Source organism: Nyctereutes procyonoides, unplaced genomic scaffold (genome assembly GCF_905146905.1).
Source record: "Nyctereutes procyonoides isolate TBG_1078 unplaced genomic scaffold, NYPRO_anot_genome, whole genome shotgun sequence".
In the NCBI taxonomy this organism is placed as follows: domain Eukaryota; kingdom Metazoa; phylum Chordata; class Mammalia; order Carnivora; family Canidae; genus Nyctereutes; species Nyctereutes procyonoides.
The window spans coordinates 16,088,579-16,110,890 of NW_026575147.1; the positions used below are offsets into that span (position 1 = coordinate 16,088,579).

Below are 22,312 nucleotides of genomic sequence, written 5' to 3' on the forward strand. Positions count from 1 at the left end.
GGAGTGAGTCATTCTGTTTAAAGGATACTAACTGGTAAACTGAAAATTATCCAGAGAACCCTTGCAATTTTCATCTATATTTTTGGAAATGATTTCCTGTGATTTTCCATAGAGGATGGAGTTTTCTTGCTGTTAGGAAGTGTAATGTCTCATTCTTTTTCATCACCCAGGACTCCAAGTGGAAGGTGTAAAGTACTGGGCTTCCTGTGTCTTAGTCTCAAGTCATGCTCTGAGGGCCCCAGCATTGCCCAAGCCAACGGGACACCCTTCACACTGAAAACTGGGCTCCAGAGTACCAGTCACATCATGAATGAGATCCCCTGGAAAGATTTAATTCTCTCTGGCAATGTTACTCTTATTGTTTTAAACAAATGCCTACTGTTCAATTGTTTGCTTCTTTGGTCATTTGTTTTTTTTTCCCAAAAGCAAAGAGCTGGGTACACCTGGGTGGCTCAGCCAGTTAAGCAGAGACCTGAGGAGAGGCATAAAAGGATGAATGTGGTGATCCAGTTGGTCTTAACAGTGTCTTAAACAAAGGCTATTTTATTCCCCCCAGGGGACATTTGGCAATGTCTGGAGATATTTTTGAATGTCATAACCAGGGGGTTGATACTGGCATCTAGTAGGTAAAGGCCAAGGATGCTGCTGAACATACCATAATATCTGAGACACAGAATTATCTAGCCCACAAGGTCAACAGTAATGAAACACAGAAATCCTGGTCTACAGAACTTTGAACATTTTTCCTACACTTTCTCTATGAACAGACTCTTCAACTAAGTAATTAACTTGAGGAATTTGTAAACAGCACTATAGAAAAGTGAATTTAAGAAGCAGGACTAGAGGACGTATTTCGATCTGTGACATAATAGTAAAAGTATCCACTCAAGTAAAATTAAAAAGAACCCAAGACATGAACTATCACATTTAGCCTTCAGTCTGGTGGAGTTGGCTCTTTTGCCATGTGGGAGAAAGTTCTTTTAATTGCTCAATCACAAGAACAGCTGGATCCTCAATGCAGAACGCCTCTAAGCCAGTTGCACACACATTCTGAGTCCTGTCTTGGATTTCTGACCTGTGGTCTAAGCCTGTGGTCTCAAGAAGACTGTTAGAGGGGAATGAAAAACACATTTGTTAATCTGCATGACATTAGCCCTGACCACCCTGCAATGGGATAAAAGCTATCATTGCCAGGCATCTGCAAACCCACAAACACCAGGATGCCTGGACGTTTTTTCTGACTAACTAGGATACTGTAAAGTTTTCAATTTTATATCTGAAATGTGCCAATCAGCAATACTGGCTGTAGTGGTGTTCTAGGGATTTTAGGTTACTATCCTTTACTAGTTAGATCTACAAAGCAAACCTAGATATATGTTGTGCTGGCACTTATGTTACCATTTCTCTAATTCTGAGGCTACCACAAGGGAAAAGGTTTTGCTGTTGGTAAAGTCTAGCCCAACATTGCCATGATGGATAGTCCAGAAAAGGAGAAAATGCGCAAAATCTAATTAGTAGTGTTTCTTCTATCAAATTGCTGGTTATTACTCAAATGATTTTAAAATATTATACATAAAAGACCACAAGGAAGAAAGACAGAAAGAAAATACTACAATCTAGTCATGTTCATATTTTCTACTCAACTCTTATTCTTGTCTTGTCTCTGAGAAGTCTTTCTTTATATTCCTGGCATTGCTTCTTTTTGGCTTCCTGATATCTTTGAAATTTCTGGGCTTCAGAGTTTTCTATGAAATTTTAAGACTTCATCAAAACTTGTAATGCTTTGCTTCCTTTGCTTCCTGTGTACCAAGCTATCCTTGCCTCCTTCTGCAACTCAGAATTTGTCTTCACAGTCAGGAGAGCATAGTCCTGTTTTCCATTTATATTTCTCATACAGCTCCAATCAATAACACAAGAGATCTTGATGAAGATAGACCTGAATACAAAAATCAACAGGAGGCTTCATTACTGAAAAATTGCTAGAGCCCAGGAATTCAGGCTGCCATCTTTCCATGTGGCTCTTCACCCTCGTGCATCATGTAACTAACCTACTTTACTTCATCTTTTCTTCTTTTTCTAAAATTATAATCCATTTTTGAGCAAAGCATGATAGTTTTACTTTTTTAATTTACTGAAGAAGTTATATTACATAAATGTCACATAAACACACGAAATGATGCTCAACATCATTAGCCATTAGATAAATGCAAATTAAAATTACAATGAGAGATACCACATACCTAAATACTGGTGAGAATATAGAAAAACTGGACCTCCCATACACCGCTGATGGGGATGTAAAATAGCATGACCATTCTGGAAAACAGTCTGACAGCTCCCTTAGAATGCAAAAATGAACTTTCCTTTTTTAAAATTTAAATTCAATTAGCCAACATATAGTACATCATTAGTTTTAGATGTAGAGTTCAGTAATTCATCAGTTGTATATAACATCCAGTGTTCATCACATCATGTGCCTTCCTAATGCCCTTCACCCAATTACTCCATCCCCCTATCCACTTCCCCTCCAGGAACCATCAGTTTGTTTCCTAGTTTGTTCCATGAGTCTATCATGGTTTGTCTCCCTCTCTGATTACTTCTAATTCAGTTTTCCCTCTCTTCCCCTATGATCCTCTGTGCTATTTCTTATTCTTCATGTATTTACAATGTATTTGCTGATGTACAGGTGATTATTTCTTTTGATTTTCAATAAATTGCATCTGCATTTCCTAAATCAAAACAGTTCTCATGTGAAGTTCATGATGAAAAACTAATTAGGAGGCTAAGGTAAGTTTTTAAACTGTCATGCTTTTTCTTATATTCCACATTTGAGTGAAAAAGCATGAACTTCATGTGAGAACTCTTTTAATATAGGAAATGCAGATGCAATTTATTGAAAATCTAAAGAAATAGTCACCTGTATATCAACAAATACATTGCAAATACATAAAAAATAATAAAAAGAATTCTAGGTTTCTTGGGGTTTAAAATGGAAAGTTTTTTTTTTCTTTTCAACAACTTACTAAATGAAAATGTGAAAGGGAAATTAGGTAATTTAAGCTGTTGCAAGTTTCTTTCAAATTGAATCCATGGGAAAAAAAAAGTAAATGAGTAGTGAATATGGTTAATTATACCTCTGAAAAAAATAGGTGACTGCCAACAGAAGTGTGATTTGAAGGATTCCAGAAATACACACTTACCTGAAAAACAAATCTCCCCTCTCTAATCTCCCAGTGTTTTTAATGTCATTATTAGAGGTTTGGGTTTTTTTTTTTAAGTAAATATTGTTACATATAAGATACCTATTAAAATGTAAATGACCTTCCTAAATAAATGAATTAAATGGTTTTGATCATTAATATATTAACGAGACTCGGGGAGCAGGTTGTAACCCATTAGGATAGTATTGATGAAATGAGACATTTAGATAAGTGTGATTGGGGCCCCCCCACTCCTACCCCAAAGGCTTAAGTACAGTTTAGGAAAATAATGCTGTTACTGGGTAGTGTGTATGCAAGAGAAGAGAGTATGAAAGACCTAGGTAAATCTAAAAAGATGTGAGGAAAGAGAAATCAAGAAAGAGAAATAAGTAAAAACAAAGAGGTGAAACACCTAATTCACAATTTTACACAGTCTGGAAAAGTATTATTCTACATGACTATCTCCCTCTGTCTGACATTGAGCCTCTGAAATTTTCTTTAAAAAGCACTTTTCCTCCAACTCCTCTTAATACTCTGCTTAAACCTAGCTTAGCACAGTGCCTTTCACTTAGTAAGCACTCAATAAATACATGATTGTTTGATACTCTTCTGTCAGACTTACATGTTCTACAACTGACACCCTATCTCAGGGGAATCTGAAAACTAGGTAGAAAATGCTCATGTTGAATATGAGGGAGACATATATATTCCCAGAGTTAATGCATGCATCCACACAACTGGATACATGTAGTGGGACAGCACACCACACGTGCCATTTATATAGTTTACTAAGACGGATAAGGAGCAAATGCAATCTTACCTTCCCTGGGAAAAATATCAAGAGAACTTCCTGACATGGGTTATTGTGGTCATAAAAACAGATTTAATAATCCTATGTTGCAGATGTAAGATACCAGTTAATAGAAAATTACAGTATTCAAATGCATTCAAAGTGAACATAGTCAATGAGCAACAAAACTTGGCCTCTTGAAATTATCCACCCAATTCACAGCTTAACCTCAATGAAATGGACCAAGAGTCATTAAATTCTAGCTGGTCACATATGGTAGGCTCTGAAAGGAATTCTGCTGTCCTTTCATATGTTGTAGCATTATGCTGTTTGGGAAGTTCCATACATTTTTCTGTAATGGTACAAATGAAACTGTAAACTGCTGTTAGTGAACAAAACCAGATTGCTCTGGGCATGGAGCCACACCAATCTAGGCCTAATGTGTCAACCAGAACTGAGCCTGGTAGGTAGCCTCTGCAAAGCAAGAAAATTATATTAAAGAGATGAGAAGCCTACAGCTATTCTATGTAAACAAATCAATTTAGCTACCAAGTTGAAAAGGACTGTGGGGTGTCTATAGGGCAGAAGCATGAAGACCACTTAGTGACAGCATTGCAATAATCCAGACAAGAAAGATGTAATAATGGCTTAAACTAAGATGGTACCAACTAGACATAGTGGTAAGAATTCCAGATAGTACTTAAAGGTAGAACTGAGAGAATCTGGAAATGGATTAAACATGCAATAGAAAGGAAGTAAAGATGACTACACTTCTGACCTGACCAGCTGAATGAAGGTACAATATACTTATTGCATCAAAGTGGAAGATTCAAGAAAAAAAAACCCAGCTGAACTTGTTAGAGTTGAAATGTCTTTTGGACATCCAAGTGGAGATTTCAAGTAGACAAATGGGATTTACCACTCTGGATTTCACACAGGTTTAGACAGAGATATAAATCGGGTAGTCATAAGCATATAGATGGTGTTTAAAGCTATGAAACTAGATGAAATCACTAGGAGCTAAGTGTTGTTATAAAAGAGATGTTCAAAGCCTGATCCTCAGATACTTCAGATGCAAATCTTGGCCTTACTGGTGGAGTTTGCTAGAGGATGGTAATGAGGAGACATTCTGGGACTACTCACCTGTAAAGGATCAAATAACCAGTATGGCACATGACTATTTCTGTATTAGAAAATCAGGTATGTTCAAAGCTCTTAAATTCTCTAAATAAGCATTTTATTATGTGTAATGACTACATAAGGAAAACTGAATAAGTTATCAAATAATTATTCTGTAAATAATTAGTAGATATTATTAATTTAGGTAAATTTAGTCCACAATCTTTACCTCTTCAAACATTTTTTTTTAAATCCTGCTTTTCTCTTAAGAAGAGAATGTGGGGACTGAATTGCCTTAATTGTTTATTTCATTTTGTAGGGGATAAATCTAGAGTGTCCATAGCCCAAAATCAAAGGGTTGATCTATTTATTATCTGGTTAATTTAAGTTGTCAAAGTTGAGAAAACTTTTAACTGGATCACCTGATTTTGCCTTCAAGCTTGATCATATCAATCAGACATTATTTACTTATGTTTATAAATTCCTGGAAATCATATATCCATTTTACATGATTTAGGAATTGAGATAATGAGAACATGTAGCTTTGGACACATAGGAAACTATTAATCTCTGAAATAATGTTGACTGGACAGATAGTTGAAGGAAGGAAAGATGAGGTTAAAATACATTGTATAAATCTTCTCTCGTGATTAGTATACATCAAGACCAATGAAACTGAGGTACATTGACAATGATTTCAAAAAGATGGCAGAATAGGAAGCTCTGGACTCTTCTTTCCTTCATGGACACATCAATTCAATAGCAATACATAAATCAATTCCCTTTTAGAAATACAGAAACTAGTTGAGAGCCTCCTGCATCCAAGACAAATGGGAAACCATCCACATCAAAACTGGTAGGAAAATTAAGACACTTTCTCTCCATAATCCCTACACCCAGCATAATGCCACATAATCAGGAGGAAATCCTCAGTTCCCAGCTTCTCCCTGAGAAGAGAAAGAATTAGATTGTATATCCAATATCTCAACTTTTCTAGATGATTCTCAAGGGACTGGCTTTTATCTTCCCTGTTTGAGAACACTGATGGGACCCTGTATATGCTAGATTCTTGTGGGCTATAGAGAACAAAGATGGCAGTTTGAACTAGGGAACAGACACTTGCCACAAGAGGAGTCCTGGTTTAGTACAGAGCAAGCAGATGGGGAAAGAAAAAAAAATAGTTCCCAGATTCTCTCTGGGTAAAGAAAGAATTGGACCACATATTGAATATTCAAGTTTCTGGGGGCTGCCCAATGATGGCTTCTGTCTTAGAATGTTAACAGGATCCAGAATAGATACTTGGGATCCACTGAGAACAAAGAAGGTATTTTACACTAAAATACAAGAACCCTTCAAAGCCTCCTGCTATAGCCCAATGTAGAGCACTCACAGAATCCATCAGAGGTACAATCTAGAAGTCTGGAGGCAATTAAGAACTAAGATGGCAGGGCAGCCTGGGTGGCTCAGCAGTTTAGTGCCACCTTCAGCCCAGGGCGTGATCCTGGAGACCCGGGATCAAGTCCCATGTCAGGCTCTCTGCATGGGGCCTGTTTATCCCTCTGCCTGTGTCTCTGCTTCTCTCTCTCTCTCTCTCTCTCTCTCTCTCTCTCTCATGAATAAATAAATGAAATCTTAAAAAAAAAGAACTAAGATGGCAGTTTGGACTAATATGAAGATTTGAGAAGCCCACACATGGCGAGTGCATGATGAAGACTAGGAGAAGTGGCAGGTTTTTCTAATCTGTATATACTCATATAGAGTCAACGAAAATGAAGTAATTGGGAAACACAATTCAAACAAAGGAATTAGATAAAACTCCAGAAAATGGTCATAGTGAAATGGAGATATGAAATACTTGACAAAAAATTCAAAATAACCATCACAAAATTGCTTAACAAGCTCAGAAAAACAATACATGAGAAAAGTGAAAATTTTAACAAAGAGATTTTTTAAAAAAATAAAAAGTACCAAATAGAAATCATGAAGCTAAAGAATAAAGTAACAGAACTGAAAATTCGGTAAAGAGGTTCAATAGCAGAGTAGCACAGAAAAAGAACAACAAATTCAAAGTTCATCTGAAAGTATCCAATCAGACAGCAAAAGGAATGAAAAAGAATGCAGAAAATTTAAAGGGGTTATAGTTTACCATCAAGGAGCCAATATGCATATTATGGAAGGCCCAGAATTAGAAGAGAGAGTGAAAAAAAATGGATAAAAAATTATTCAATTAAATAATCACTGAAAACTCCCCAAATTTGAGAAGGAAATAGACATCCAGATTCAGGAAGCCCAAACAATACCAAATAAAATGAACCCAAAGAAATCCACACAGACTTTAACCTTGTCCGCCCGTCAGCGCGGCCCTCGGTGCAGCAGCGTCGGCTCCCTCCTGCCACGGCTCTCCCCGTCCTGCCCTCCTCGCCCGAAGCCCGAGTTCTCCCGTCATGGCTCTACTCACTGCAGCCGCCCGGGTCCTCGGAGCCAAGAATGCATCTTGTCTTGTTCTTGCCGCTCGGCATGCCAGTGCCTCCTCTACAAATTTGAAAGACATATTGGCGGACTTGATACCCAAGGAGCAGGCCAGAATAAAGACCTTCAGGCAGCAACATGGCAAGACAGTAGTGGACCAAATCACTGTGGACATGATGTACGGTGGCATGAGAGGCATGAAGGGATTAGTATATGAAACATCAGTTCTTGATCCTGATGAGGACATCCATTTCCGAGGCTACAGTATCCCTGAGTGCCAGAAACTGCTGCCTAAGGCTAAAGGCGGTAAGGAACCCCTGCCAGAGGGCTTATTTTGGTTGCTGGTAACTAGACAAATCCCAACAGAGGAACAGGTGTCTTGGCTCTCAAAAGAGTGGGCAAAGAGGGCAGCTCTACCTTCCCATGTGGTCACCATGGCTGGACAGCTTTCCTACCAATCTACACCCTATGTCTCAGCTCAGTGCAGCCATTACAGCCCTCAACAGTGAAAGTAACTTTGCTGGAGCAGAGGGTATCAGCCAAACCAAGTAGGGAGTTGATTTATGAAGATTGTATGGATCTGATCACAAAGCTACCTTGTGTTGCAGCTAAGATTTACCAGAATCTCTACCTAGAGGGCAGCAGTATTGGGGCCATTGACTCTAAGCTGGACTGGTCCCACAATTTTACCAACATGTTAGGCTATACTGATGCTCAGTTCACTGAGCTTATGCGCTTGTACCTCACCATCCACAGTGACCATGAGGGAGGCAATGTAAGTGCCCATACCAGCCACCTGGTGGGCAGTGCCCTTTCAGACCCCTACCTGTCCTTTGCAGCAGCCATGAACGGGCTAGCAGGGCCCCTGCATGGTTTGGAAAATCAGGAAGTACTTGTTTGGCTGACACAACTACAGAAAGAAGATGGCAAAGACGTGTCAGATGAGAAGTTATGAGACTACATATGGAACACGCTGAACTCAGGACGGGTTGTCCCAGGCTATGGCCATGCAGTACTAAGGAAGACTGACCCACGATATACCTGTCAGCAAGAGTTTGCTCTGAAACACCGGCCACATGACTCCATGTTTAAGCTGGTTGCTCAGCTGTACAAGATTGTGCCCAATGTCCTGTTAGAGCAGGGCAAGGCCAAGAACCCTTGGCCCAATGTAGATGCTCACAGTGGGGTGCTGCTCCAGTACTACAGCATGACAGAGAAGAATTGCTACACAGTCCTGTTTGGGGTATCACGAGCACTGGATGTACTCGCACAGCTCATCTGGAGCTGAGCCCTAGGCTTCCCACTAGAGAGGCCCAAGTCCATGAGCACAGATGGTCCAATGAAGTTTGTGGACTCTTAGGGTAAAACTGAAGACTGGGGGAAACTAACTACCAGAAAGTGAGGGAGCTTTAAAGAAAAAAGTATAATTTTGTTTTGTTTCAGGGGGCTTTTTAAAACTTAAGATTAAATTGTATCTGAGGTACTGATAATAAGTTGGAGGTTAAAATATAAATTAAGACTTTAAGATATAAAAAGTAACCCTTCCTCCCCAACCAGTAATATTGACTGTATTCTTTTGCCTGGTGAGTTGCCCATCAACTGTAGGGTGACCAGGACTAAAGCATGTGGTATGGGTTAGGTTTGGGCCCCCCACCATCTCTAGAGTGAGAATCTCGCTCTCCTTTCCATGGGTCAAAGCTGGTTGCAGAGAATCTGCAGTTACTTCAGAGCTTTTGGTTCTGTTCTCTCCAGCCCTCTGTAGGCCAGCAAATCAGGACTCTGCCTTTTTTGTTTCTATAGGAATCATGTTGGATTATCAGCTCTATCTAGCCCTGTCACCCTCTCCCATGCACACAGCCACTTCCTAGCAAGACCTGTTGGTTAGTTGGACATCTTTGGCATTTTTTTTATGCTACCAAGTGACCATAAAGGCCATTAACATTTTGTGACTGGCACCCAGTGTTGTTGTTGTTGTTTTTAATTATCCCATGAAAATTAAGTTCTGAAGTGTTCCATTCCCCACTACTTTAATAGTTCCCTCCTTCCAGATTTTCTGTACCTGCTGCACCTCATGCTGAGGGTGCTCTGGACCTCCCCTTCTTTGTCCTTACTAGAGAGACCTCTTTCAGCAGGTTATATATGCCACTATCTAAGGAAGTAGTAGTTCTTCCCAGTCATTTGGCTTTATGAGTGCTTAACACGATCTAAGTTTTCACTTCTGTGGAACACAAGCCACTACCCTCTGACCTTTTTTCTCCCCTTTATTTTAATATGCTATGGGCCACTGAATAAGGACTTGGGAATGTCCAGCATGATATCTTCAGAGTCTGGTTCCAGGGATATAGGTACTACTTTCTGAGCAGGGAAATTATTTAAGATTGAACGTGGTTTCCTTTGACTATCAGGTCCTGGGGCTAAGAACATTAAAAATAGTAGGTCTCCCTTCTCTTTTCCTGCTAGAAGGAAATATCCCTTTATTTATCAAGGTCCTTATCCAGTCCTTTCCCCAAGAGCTCACAGTACAGTGCTTGTTTCTTAGAAGCCCCATTTGCACAGGGTTTCAGTGACTCTACTGCCTTTTCTTAAAGAAAGGATTGAAATACACTCCTACTGTGCCCCCTTCATCCCTTGCAAACTCCTGTCTGTGTTTGTGTGGATCCCTAATCCCCAGAGCCATGCTGAGATGGACACATTGTCTGTAAACCCCTGGGTAACTGTCAAGGCATGATCCAGACTTCAGATTGTTCTGTATAAAATGCAAAACAAATGTTTTTATTAACAAAAAAAAAGAAAGAAAAAGAAATCCACACAGATACATTATAATTAAATTGTCAAAAGATAAAGACAAAAAGCAAGTTTTGAAGGCAGCAAGAGAATAGCAACTGGTTACACACAAGGGAAATTATAGATTATTAGTGGGTATTTCACTAGAAACCTTGCATGCCAGAGTGAACAGGACAATATATTCAAAGTGCAAAAGGAAAAAACTGCCAATCTAGAACACTGTACCTGGCAAAACTGTCCTTTAAAAAATTAAGAGATAATAAAGGCTTTCACAAGTAAAAGCTAAAGGAGTTCATCACCACTAAAACCTGCCTCACACGAAATGCTAAAGGAAATTCTTCAACTTGAAATAAAAGGACAGTCTCAAGTTGAAGAATTTCCTTTAGCCATTTCTTGTAAGGTGGGTAGAGTGCTGTAAATGTCCATTAACTGATGAATGGATAAAGAATATATATATATATACATATATATATAAATTCCATTATATATATGATTCCATTATATATATGATTCCATTATATATATGATATATACATAATGCAATATTACTCAGCCATAATAAAGAATGAAATCTTGCCATTTTCAGCATCATTTCAGCATCATGGATGGAGCTAGAGGCTATTGTGCTACATGAAATAAGTCAGAGAAAGACAAATACCATATGATTTCACTTATGTGGAATTTAAGAAACAAAACAGATGAATATAATGAAAAAGAGAGGGCAAACCATAAAACAGACTCTTAACTATAGAGAAAAAACTGGCGGTTGCTGGAGGGGAGGTAGATGAGGGGATGGGTTAGATGGGTAATAGGTATTAAGGGGGGCACTTATGATGAGCATTGGATGTTATATGTAAATGATGAATCACTAATTTCTACACCTGAAACTAATATTACGCTGTATATTAATTAACTAGAATTTAAATTAAAACTTTAAAAAGTAAAAAGGATACTAAAGGGCAACATAACAGCATTACAAAGTATAAAACATGTTGATAAAGGTAAATATATAGACAGATACAAAATATTGTATCACTATAATGGTGGTGGGTAATTCTAGTGTATCAGTTAAAAGAAGATTCCTGTGTATAAGTTAAAAGAAAAAGCTGTAAAAATAACTATTACTAGGGATTCCTGGGTGGTTCATTCAATTAAGCATCCAGCTTTTTAATAATTCAGCTCAGGTCATGATCTCATGGGTCATGAGATGGAGCCCCACATCAGGCTCCATGCTCAGCAGGGAGTCTGCTTGAGATTCTCTTTCTTCCTCTTCCTCTGCCCCTTCCCCCACTGTGTGCATTCTCTCTCTAAAATAAATAAATTAATCTTTGAAAAAAAACTATAAAAACACATTAATTGATATACATTATATAAAAATTACATATAATACAATACAAAATACAATATATTACATATAATGTATATATGATACAAAACATATGTAAATTATAACATCAACAACAAAGTATAATACTAGTATAGAATTTTGATATATGATTGAAGTTGATATTAGCTTTAAATAAACTGTTATAACTATAAAATATTTTATGTAAGCCCCATGGTAAGCACAAAGAAAACACCTATAGATGTTACACAAAAGAAAAGAAAAGAGAAGAATCAGAACATATAAATTAAAAAAAATCAGCAAAACACATAGAAAGCCATTGATATAGGAAAAGAACAAAAGAACTATATGACAAACAGAAAACAACTAACAAAATGATAATAGTAAATTCTTCCATATCAATAATTACTTTAAATGAAAATGAGTTAAAAATCCCAAAGCAAAAGACACAAAGTCAAATTATAAAAACAAATTATAAAAACAAGATATAACTATATGCTTTCTACAAAGTATTTATTTTAATTATATCTGAAACCATAAATAAGGACATAAATAGGCTTAAAGTGAAGGGATAAGAAAAGATATTCCATACAAGTAGTATCCAAAAGAGAACAGAAGTGACTATACTTTTATCTGACACAATACCTTAAGTCAAGACTTGTCACAAGAGACAGAAAAAGAGTCAGTCATGTAATGATGTATGTTATGTAATGATAAAAGGATCAGTTCATCAATAAAATCTAAAACTTTTAAATGTATATGTACTAAATATTAGAGCACCTAAAGATATAAGGCAAACACTGGGAGAACTGAAGGCAGAAATGAACAGCAATATAATAATTGTAGGAGACTTCAATACCCCACCTTTAATAATGAATAAAGCCACCAAATAGAAAATTAATAAAAAACAGCAGATTTGAAATGCACTGTAGACCAAAGGGGTCTAACAAACATGCAGAACCCAATAGTAGCTGAATTCAAAATATTCAATTATAGATAGATGATAGATAGATAGATAGATGATAGATAGATAGATAGATAGATAGATAGATAGATAGATAGATATAGAGAGAAGTACCATAAACAATCTCACTTCTGGGTATTTATTTTAAAGAAATGAAATTGGGATTCGAGCAGATATTAGCACTCCCATGTTCATTGTGGCACTATTCACAACAGTCAATATCTGAACACAGCCCAAATGTCCACTGATGGATAAACAGATAAAGAAAATGTGTTATCAACATACAATGGGATATTATTCAGTCTTTAAAAAAAAGGAAATCCTGCAATATGTGACAAAATGGATGAATCTGGAGGAAATTATGCTGAATGAAATAAGTTGGTCACAACAGGACAATACTGCACTTCTATACATATATGATTTCTCCACAGATGGAGAAAATAGAATAGTGGTTTCCAGGGTCTAGGAAGAGAGAGAAATGGGGAAGTACCTATAAATAGGTATAAGTATCCAGAAATGCAAGATGAATAAGTTCTAGAGATCTTCTGTATAACATTAGGCCTATAGTTAACAATACAATATTATAACCTAAAAATTTATTAAGAGAGTGAATCTCACGCTATGTTCTTAACACAATAAAATAAATTTAAATTAAGAAAAAAGGACTTCTTCCTACTGAACCGAGAAAAAAAAATGTTTAAATTCTCTCACCTACGGGCACCCAGATGGCTCAGTCTGTTGAGCATTAGGCTCTCAATTTTTATTTGGGTCATGATCTTGGGGTTGTGAGATTGAGCCTCATGTTGGGCTCCCAGCTCAGTGGGGAGTCTGTTTGTCTCCCTCTCCTCCCTCTGCCCCTCCCCCTGTTCATGCACACTCTATCACTCTCTTTCTTTCTCTCTCTCTTTTGAATGGATGAATCTTTTAAAAATAAATAAATAAAATAATTCTCTCACCTAGTGTTCCAAGCCCTCTACAGTCTATTGGTATCCTTCCTCACCTTATTTAGCTCCCACTATTTCTCTGGATGACTGCTCCCATGACGTTACTATCTACTGATCATTTCTCACCTTGAGCTTTCCTGTGTCTTAGGGTATTGTGCCTGATAAAAATATAGTCACCTCTGTTCTCTTTTGGATACTATTTGTGTGGAATATATTTTCTTATCCTTTCACTTTAAGCCTATTTGTATCCTTATTTAAGTGTTTCAGATATAACTAAAACAAATACTTTGTAGACAACATATAGTTATATCACAAAAAAGCGCACTTACCTGAATGTTGGTAGCACAATAACTATAAACTCTTTTGAAGGTATTTGCCACTTTCTATCTTGCTCTATGCTTACCTCCCCTATTAGACACTAATCTCCTTGAAAACCAAATCCACCTCTAATTCATATTTGTTCCATCTGAAGTGGTAAAAATAGTGCTTGAATATAGTAGGTGCTCAAAAAAAAAAACACTTTTGTTTAGTGAATGAAGCCATCCTGGAGACTTTAACATAAGGAATTCATTGAACAAAACAATTGCTAATAGAAGATAATTTATGCTTGGCTTTGGCAAGCATAGGTAGGTACATAAGCCAAATTTGTGAGCAATAATTTTTTTCCTCAGAAATTTCTTTAACCTCTTCAACCATATTCAGTCCAAAAAAGCCAGGTCATCTGTGCAGCCTCTCTGTTTAGTAGTTATAGTAGCCAAAAACTGTAGATAAACCGTCATAGATTCCACATTCACTCTCCTATAGACAAAGCCTACATGTCACAAACAAAGAAGCTCAGGTTCACAGCCTTACCTTTCTTTTGGCACCCATTATGACCATTTCATTCCTACTTAGTGCTGCTTTAATCACAGAAGGGGGTCTTCAGATTACTAAAATAATTAGCCAAGTAAGCAGTCGATTCTGATGTAGGGAATAATTGACCATTGTGCTTTTCAACAATGTACTGAACAATCAATCACACAAAGCCTCAGTGTAAAATATTTAATAGCCACTTGTTCCAGTCTTTTCCCTTCTTTACTCCTCCACCTTTTCCCTGCCCAGCCCTAGCACCTTTTCCTGCCAAGGAAGCTTGCAGAAGGATTTCCTTACTTCTATTGTATGTATTATTTTCCATCTTCTCATTTGGAACAAAGGCTTGCTATGGTCTTGTTTTAAATTTTGTGTTGGACCAAGGTAGCCATTTGTTGGAGTGGAACAAAGTGAAATCCAGTCTGGAAAATGATAATGCTGCTTTCCAACTTCTCATCACTGCATATTCTGCCCGCCTTGGCTCCAGAAAATTCTCCAGTTATTTCCTTTTGGCAGCACCATTTTAATGCACTTAATAAATCTGGACTTATGAGGGCGTAGAGTAGCCTTCCCAGCATTTTTTTAATGTTATGGACATTGCTGTTTCCCTTAGGGAGAGCTAAGTAAAACACCTCCTGCTCTTTGTCATTCCTGGCTCTGCTGTCAGTTTCAGGTTTTGCTGCTCTTGGTGCTGCTTCAGGAGAGGCAGACTAAGAGTTCTTCTACCCAACACTATTCAACAGAGTCCAAAGGAGTCCTGGGGATCAAAATTCCTCCCCCTCACCCCGCTCCCTGGAAGACAATCAGCTTCACCCTTTAAATGCATTGAGTGCTTAAAATTCCCTCATTATTTATTACCCTATTATCTCAACTGTCACTGTTCTCCATGAAGCCTCTCATAATTTCCTCTACTCAATTTAGCCTCCCACTCCAGATATAATAAATCAACCCATTATCTTGTTTCCATGATTAAAACTAATCATATTCTATTATATAATTAGTTTTTTATGTTTCTGTCTCCCCTACTGGACAGTGAAAGTCTCAAAGGTTAGAGCTACATCCTATTAATCAGTTTTCTCAGCATCTGAACAGTAATTAATGTTCCATGAATGAATATAGTGCCTGAGATTCTACTACACATCATTCCTTTGGATTTCGTCCCTACAAAGCTTCTTCTTAAATGTGAATACTGTTGGGTAGAATACCATGATGTAATACTGATTAGGCAATTATTATTGGTAAACTATTAAAACATTTCTCTTGAGAGGAACCAAAATCAGGATGAAAATATTGGGGGCTGGGGAGTCTGCCAAAAGATGATTAAAAAGGGAGAGAAAAGGCCCACAAACTGAGGCATCAAAGATTATCTACTTGATGATTTTGGTTTTTCGGCCAAATCTATCTCTCAGCTCAAGGCTAATTTACTACAGAGAATTATGCTTTTAAAATTTTTGCCCATAGAGGATGAAGGAGTTGACTGTCACAATTAATCTAGAGATGCATTTGTATGTGCAATATAATAGGGTACATGAAACCTTGCCTAGAGCCAATACGCCTTTAGGCTGGAACTCAATAATGATGCACCTATAAAAATGTTCCAGCTATTACCAAAAGCCCTGGCAAGCTGAGGGGCTCTTTTCACAGCCAGCACTCTGGGGTTCTCTAGTGACTCACTGTGCCCCTGCTACACCCCAGATCATTAAGTTGCTGGGCTATACAGACAGACATTAATTACTCAGAATTAAGTGCCTGTGTATAAATGCTTATTTTGGATAATTCCAAAGGTTATTCTAAAGAAGTACCATTAACTCCCTAGTAATTTTGACTTATGTTCAAAAAGCTTTACTCAAGAAGGCCAGTCACCTCTTGACTGAAATGGTTTGCTTTCTAATCTTCCTGGCTCTCCTCTCTGTAGAATCCTTAGCACCTAAAAGGACAGTCTCCCCAGAGATTAATCTACTCATATATCAGGACCCGTGGAAAAAAGTCTCCATAAACGTCTGAATCACTCTCCAACTGGCTGCTGTGTTACTGACACAACTTTTGTGAGCAGCCATGTTAAGGTACTTCCAATAGAGGGCTCACTTCAGAAGCAAGACAAGGGTGAAATCCTTCATCACCACAGCTACTGCTCTTGGAACCACAGGCTTCCTGGGACCAGAGAGTTTTAGGTATTTGAGCATAAATTTTTTTAAACGGAAATTCACATTTTAATTTCCCTCTCCAAAGATACAGTAATTTTTCATTAATATTTGCATCAAATTTAAAGTTTCCTGTTAAGTAGTCCCCCTGCCCACCTCACACCCCTTGCCAAGATATTAGCATTAAGATTAATATCTGAGAATTAAACTGTAGAATTCACCTGTAACAAAGATCTGAAATGAGATGGTCACTCCCATGATTATGAGACTCTAAACCTGAGAGTGGTGATAAGCTACATCATTACACTCAGAAAGTTCTTGTCTTACTCCTTTACCTTACCCTTAATATGTTATATAACTTTTTGTACCTCAGGTACTTCCTCTTTAAAGTAATAATAATACCTATTTCATAGAATTGTTTAGGGTGTGTATCAGTGAAATGATATATTTAACACAGTGTTTGGCTTATAATAGGCACTCAATAAATGTTGGAAATTATTATTATTAACCTCCACCAATAGAATATATATTCAGATTGAAGCACCAACGTGTGCTTTGTACTATGGATGAAAAGGGCATAGAATCATGAAATTTCAGAATAACAGAGACAAAGAAGGGAGTCTATTAGAAAGGGAAAATCCAGATAACTTACAAGAATTGGAAATCAGAATAATATCAGACTTCTCAACATAGCCACTGAAGCTATAAAAGGATGACTAATGCCTTAGAAATGTTGAGCGAAACTGATTTTCAATGTGGAATTCTGTGGAAAAATAATTTACCTATCTAGAGTGATGGGTGAATGATATATTACCATTAGTATCTTCAGAGAGAAAAGATAATGCATCTGTAAGACAAAAACAGGATGCCATGAAAACAGGAACTAAGTGAAAAAGGGGAGACAGAATTCTTGAAAGAAATTTTTAAGAGAGTTACTAGAATAATTCAAAAATAAGTACTGGAAGTTAAGGTCAAGATAACATCTAAGAAAAGAGGGGAAACATAAGTCAAAAGAAAAGACAATAGAAGATAAAAGAAAATTAACAGGGATCCCTGGGTGGCGCAGCGGTTTGGCGCCTGCCTTTGGCCCAGGGCGCGATCCTAGAGTCGGGGGATCGAATCCCACGTCGGGCTCCCGGTGCATGGAGCCTGCTTCTCCCTCTGCCTGTGTCTCTGCCTCTCTCTCTCTCTGTGTGTGTGTGTGACTATCATAAAAAAAAAGAAAATTAACAAATTCAGGAATAACATTCAACTAATAATAGCTCCAAAGAGACAGAGACAGAAAAGGAGGGAAATAAAATTCTCAAACAAAAACATACAGGTCCTTAAACTGAAAGACATGAGCCTCCAGATTAGAACACTCCATCCTGTGCTTTATTATAGGTGGAAAAAAGACCCAATACTATTAATCAAAAAGACATGTAATCAGGAAAATTCAGAAGCATTGCAAGAGGAAAATACCTCATATGACATACAATAAGAAATCAGAATGACTTTAATTCAACAATTGCTAGATATGAAGGAAAATGCAATAATAGACTAATGCCTTAAATATTCATATACACAACCAATCTAGCCATCTAGTATGAGGATAGAATAACACATTTTTAGACCTACACGTCAAAAATGTTATCTCCTTCATGCTTTTTAAGGTAAATCTACCAGGGATGCTATCCAGCACATGAATGCAGGTTCCAATAAAACCAAAGCAGAATGAGATTTGAGATCCAGGAGATGGAGGTTCTATTATAATTTAATAAAAAGAAAGAAAAGTCCTACTTGACAGAAGAGGAAAGTCCAGGAAGACAGAAGTGAAGCAAGCCTGGAATAAAAGGTAAGTCAAGAGGATGGATGACTGAGAGACTGCTGTCTGTGGGGAAATGGAACTGACGCTTATATGATTGTTTGAGCTTTTGTAAATAAGATTATAAAGCAGTTGGCAGATCCATTGGAAAACTCAAGAAAAATTAGCAATAGACACATAGAAAACCAAGCAATAAAACTTAAAACAACCCACATTCAGGTCATGATTTCTAAATACCATTCCCCACTGGAACTGAAACTCTCAGAGAAATGGCCAATTCTAAGGCCAAGAAAGGAAAATTATACAAGATGAGACTGGAGCATTTTGTAGTGCCAAAAAGTAGAAAAATACCCAAAAAACATAAGCATGGGATCATGTCAAAGAGATGCAGGAGTCAACCTGAAAGAACTCCCAATGGCCAAAGTTAGAACAATTTGAGCAACAAAATAAATAAGCTAGTATATGATATAATCCAAACTATAAAATAAATACCTATAATTCATACTGATATAAATAAGTGGGAGAGAAGAGACAAATCTTCTTTAAGAAAAAAAAAACAAGTTATATACATCTTTCCCTCCCTTCCAAGAGATGAGGCCTAGTTATGCCTGTTGAGTGTGAGCCAGACCTTGTGATTTACATCCAAAAAGTGGGTTATAGGGAGAAGAATTAGTACCTTCACACTGGAAAATACTGGTAAATATTTCCTTGACCAGTGATCAAGGTTAGCACCACCAGTCATAATCCATGTTGATTATGTTACATATCCATTAATATGATGCAAAGGGCACTCTATCTCTGAGTCTGTTCTTTCCAAAAAAGCATAATCCCAATCTTTAAAATTTAAACAAACTCAAATTGGAGTTTTAAACAAACCCATTTTACAAAATATCTAACCAATATTCCTCAAAACTGTCAACATCATGAAAAGCAAAAGAAAGACTGAGAAACTTTAATAGACCAGATGGGACGAAAGAGACAGGACAATGCAATGTGGTACCTCAGGTGGATTTCTGGAACTGAAAAAAAGATGCTAGTGGAAAAAATGATTGAAACCCTAATAAAGTTTGGGGTTATTAGCAACGTACCAATGCTGGTTTCTTAGTACTGACAGTGTACCATGATAATATAAGATTATATTAGTGGAAACTAGTTTGAAAGGTGTAGGTGTATAGAAACATTTTTTACTATCTTTGCAACTTTTCTGGAAATATAAAATTATTCCAAAATTAAAATTTTTTCTTTCCTTCTTTCTTGCTTTTCTTTTTTCTTTTCTTTCTTTCTTTCTTTCTTTCTTTCTTTCTTTCTCTTTTTTTTCTTTTTTTTTTTTTGCCAAATACAAAGACATTTAATAGCAAGTCAGTGTAACCTCTTTGAAGGTGCAGTTCCTCTCTCTGACCTAAAAATAGCCAGCAACCTTTTGCATAGAATGCCCACTTCAAAGGGGACTCAGGTTAGATCCTGCAGTCTGAGCCCCATCATCATGGTGAGCAGTCTGCAGGCCCACCAGAGTGTAAACCTGGAGTTCTGCTTCAGTGACACACTGCTGGGCTGGGTGTCTTCTATATATTAATTCAGGCCAAGGTGACAGGCCCTCTATCACCATTCCAACCAACCTCATAATCTAAATTCCATTCATTTCAATTGCACCAATAACAACATTTTATTAATTAACTAACCCTAAGTCATTTATGTAGAATAAGGAACTCTCTATAAATAGGTCTCTCTAATGTATTAACTATAGGTAACTTGGACCTGTCCTGTAGTACAGTATTCGGGGTAAATTTTCTTACAGACAGTACAAGCAGAGGAGGTAGCACTGGAGCAGGGCTTGAATTAAAACTTAATTGAAGGCTAATTCCAAAGTCCTCAAACTTTAAGATAAATAAGAATAGAAAAAGAGAAGAGAAGGAGGGGAATAGGGGGGATGGAAGGGGGAAAGAAAAATGTGGTTCTTGCCCTCCATAATTTCACTATCTACTCATGAATGGGGAATCATGATGATTGTTTCATTTGGGTGGGTAGAGTAAGTGAAAATGGGAAAATATTTTAAGCTAAGGATAATGAATTTCTATAGAAGCCCTGATGTGGCTTCTTTGTAAGTAATCAATATATATTTGATGATTAAACAAAAATATCTGAAAATTTTAGTAAAGCTTTTTTCTATCTTCTTCCATCTCTCCCTTTCTTCCTTCTACTTCTATTTATCTTTAAATTTTATTTCATTGTATTTACATTCAATAAATTAAAATATAGTGCATTATTAGTTTCAGAGGTAGAGTTCAGTGATTCGTCAGTTGTATATAACAACTAGTGCTCATTACATGATGTGCCCATCACCCAGTTATCCCATCCGCCTACTCCTCTCCCCACCAGCAACCCTCATTTGCGTCCTGTGATTAAGAGTCTCTTATGATTGGTCTTCCTCTCTGATTTTGTCTTGTTTTATTTTTCCTCTCTTCCTCTATGATCCTGTTTTGTTTCTTAAATTCCACATATGAGTGAAATCCTATGATAATTGTCTTTCTCTGATTGACTTATTTAAAAGTTTATTTTCAAAAAGCATCTGTTAACTCCAGGAAATCAAACATTTGTATAAAAAGAAAATATAATTCAGTACACCACCTGGCTCTGTAGTAAATAATACTTAATTGTCATGATAGAATAAATCCAAATACAGACTTAACCAAAAATTGCAAGATCACTATGATGGAAGGAGGGGAGGGAAGAAAGTGGAGGAGGTATGTGAAAGAGACTTCAGTCTCATTTACAGAGGGAATCAATAGGTAATATAAAATATTATAAATTAAGAGATAGCAGTGTAAGGACATTATTGTCAAATATAGAAGTAGATAACAGTATAAACAACTAAAAGAACTTGAAGTCATTGGAATTAAGACATAAGAATGGGAAAAGTTGAAGAAGAAGAAGAAGAAGAAGAAGAAGAAGAAGAAGAAGAAGAAGAAGAAGAAGAAGAAAAGTGCCTGCTATTTTTTGTATTTAGTGTTTCATTTGATTAAAACAAACAAAAACCTCTCTTCAACAAACTACATGGTCTTTTTTCCCTTCAAATCAGAAAAGAGGTTCAAGAAAGAAAACTCTTTTTTTTAAGATTTTATTTATTTATTCATGAGAGACACAGAGAGAGAGAGGCAGAGACTTAGGCAAAGGGAGAAGCAGGCTCCATGCAGGGAGCCTGATGTGGGACTCGGTCCCGGGTCTCCAGGATCATGCCTTGATCTGAAGGCAGGCGCTTAACCGCTGAGCCATCCAGGCATTCCAAGAAAGAAGATTCTTTACAAGTTTATCTATGAAGTATCTAGGAAGGAGGCACCCCATCTGTGAAAGACATAGCCGTCCTGTGATCAATATTATCCCTATCTTATATCTAGTATTATCCTCACATATTAAGTCCACAAGAAACATTTTTTGAACCAACAAAGTAAGTATATGAGCCATGGGGGGTAATCCCCCTCTGTACTGGGCACTAAACATATATCATTTCATTTAAATTCACAGAAAACTGCAAGGTAAGTATTATTTCCACTATACAAGTTATGAAACTGATGTGTAGAGAGTAAATATTTTGCTTATTGTCACAAAGTTAATGGCAAATGTGATCTAAACACAGCTCTATCTAGCACTAAAATCAAGTTACTTTAGTGCTTTTACCACCCTGATTCCTATAAACTTCGTGGAAAGAACAAATTAAGGACTAGAATGGTGATGGACTAGTCTGAGGAGGCTTCTTGGAGAACTCAAACATGAAATAACCAGAAGGAAATAGCAGAGTACTCATAATCCATCAGAACAAAACTCATGAAAGCCCAGAGGTGGAAAAGAGCAAGAAATGATATGGTGATGGCCTGGGCTGGAGAGTAGAAGCAAAAGAGAAATGGTTAA

General features: G+C 37.1%; 1 pseudogene; it reads left to right on the plus strand.

Annotated features, from left to right (window-relative positions):
- Nucleotides 1-7,553: 7,553 nt before the first annotated feature.
- Nucleotides 7,554-8,938, plus strand: LOC129501437 (citrate synthase, mitochondrial-like; annotated as a pseudogene).
- The last annotated feature ends 13,374 nt before the right edge of the window (nucleotides 8,939-22,312 follow it).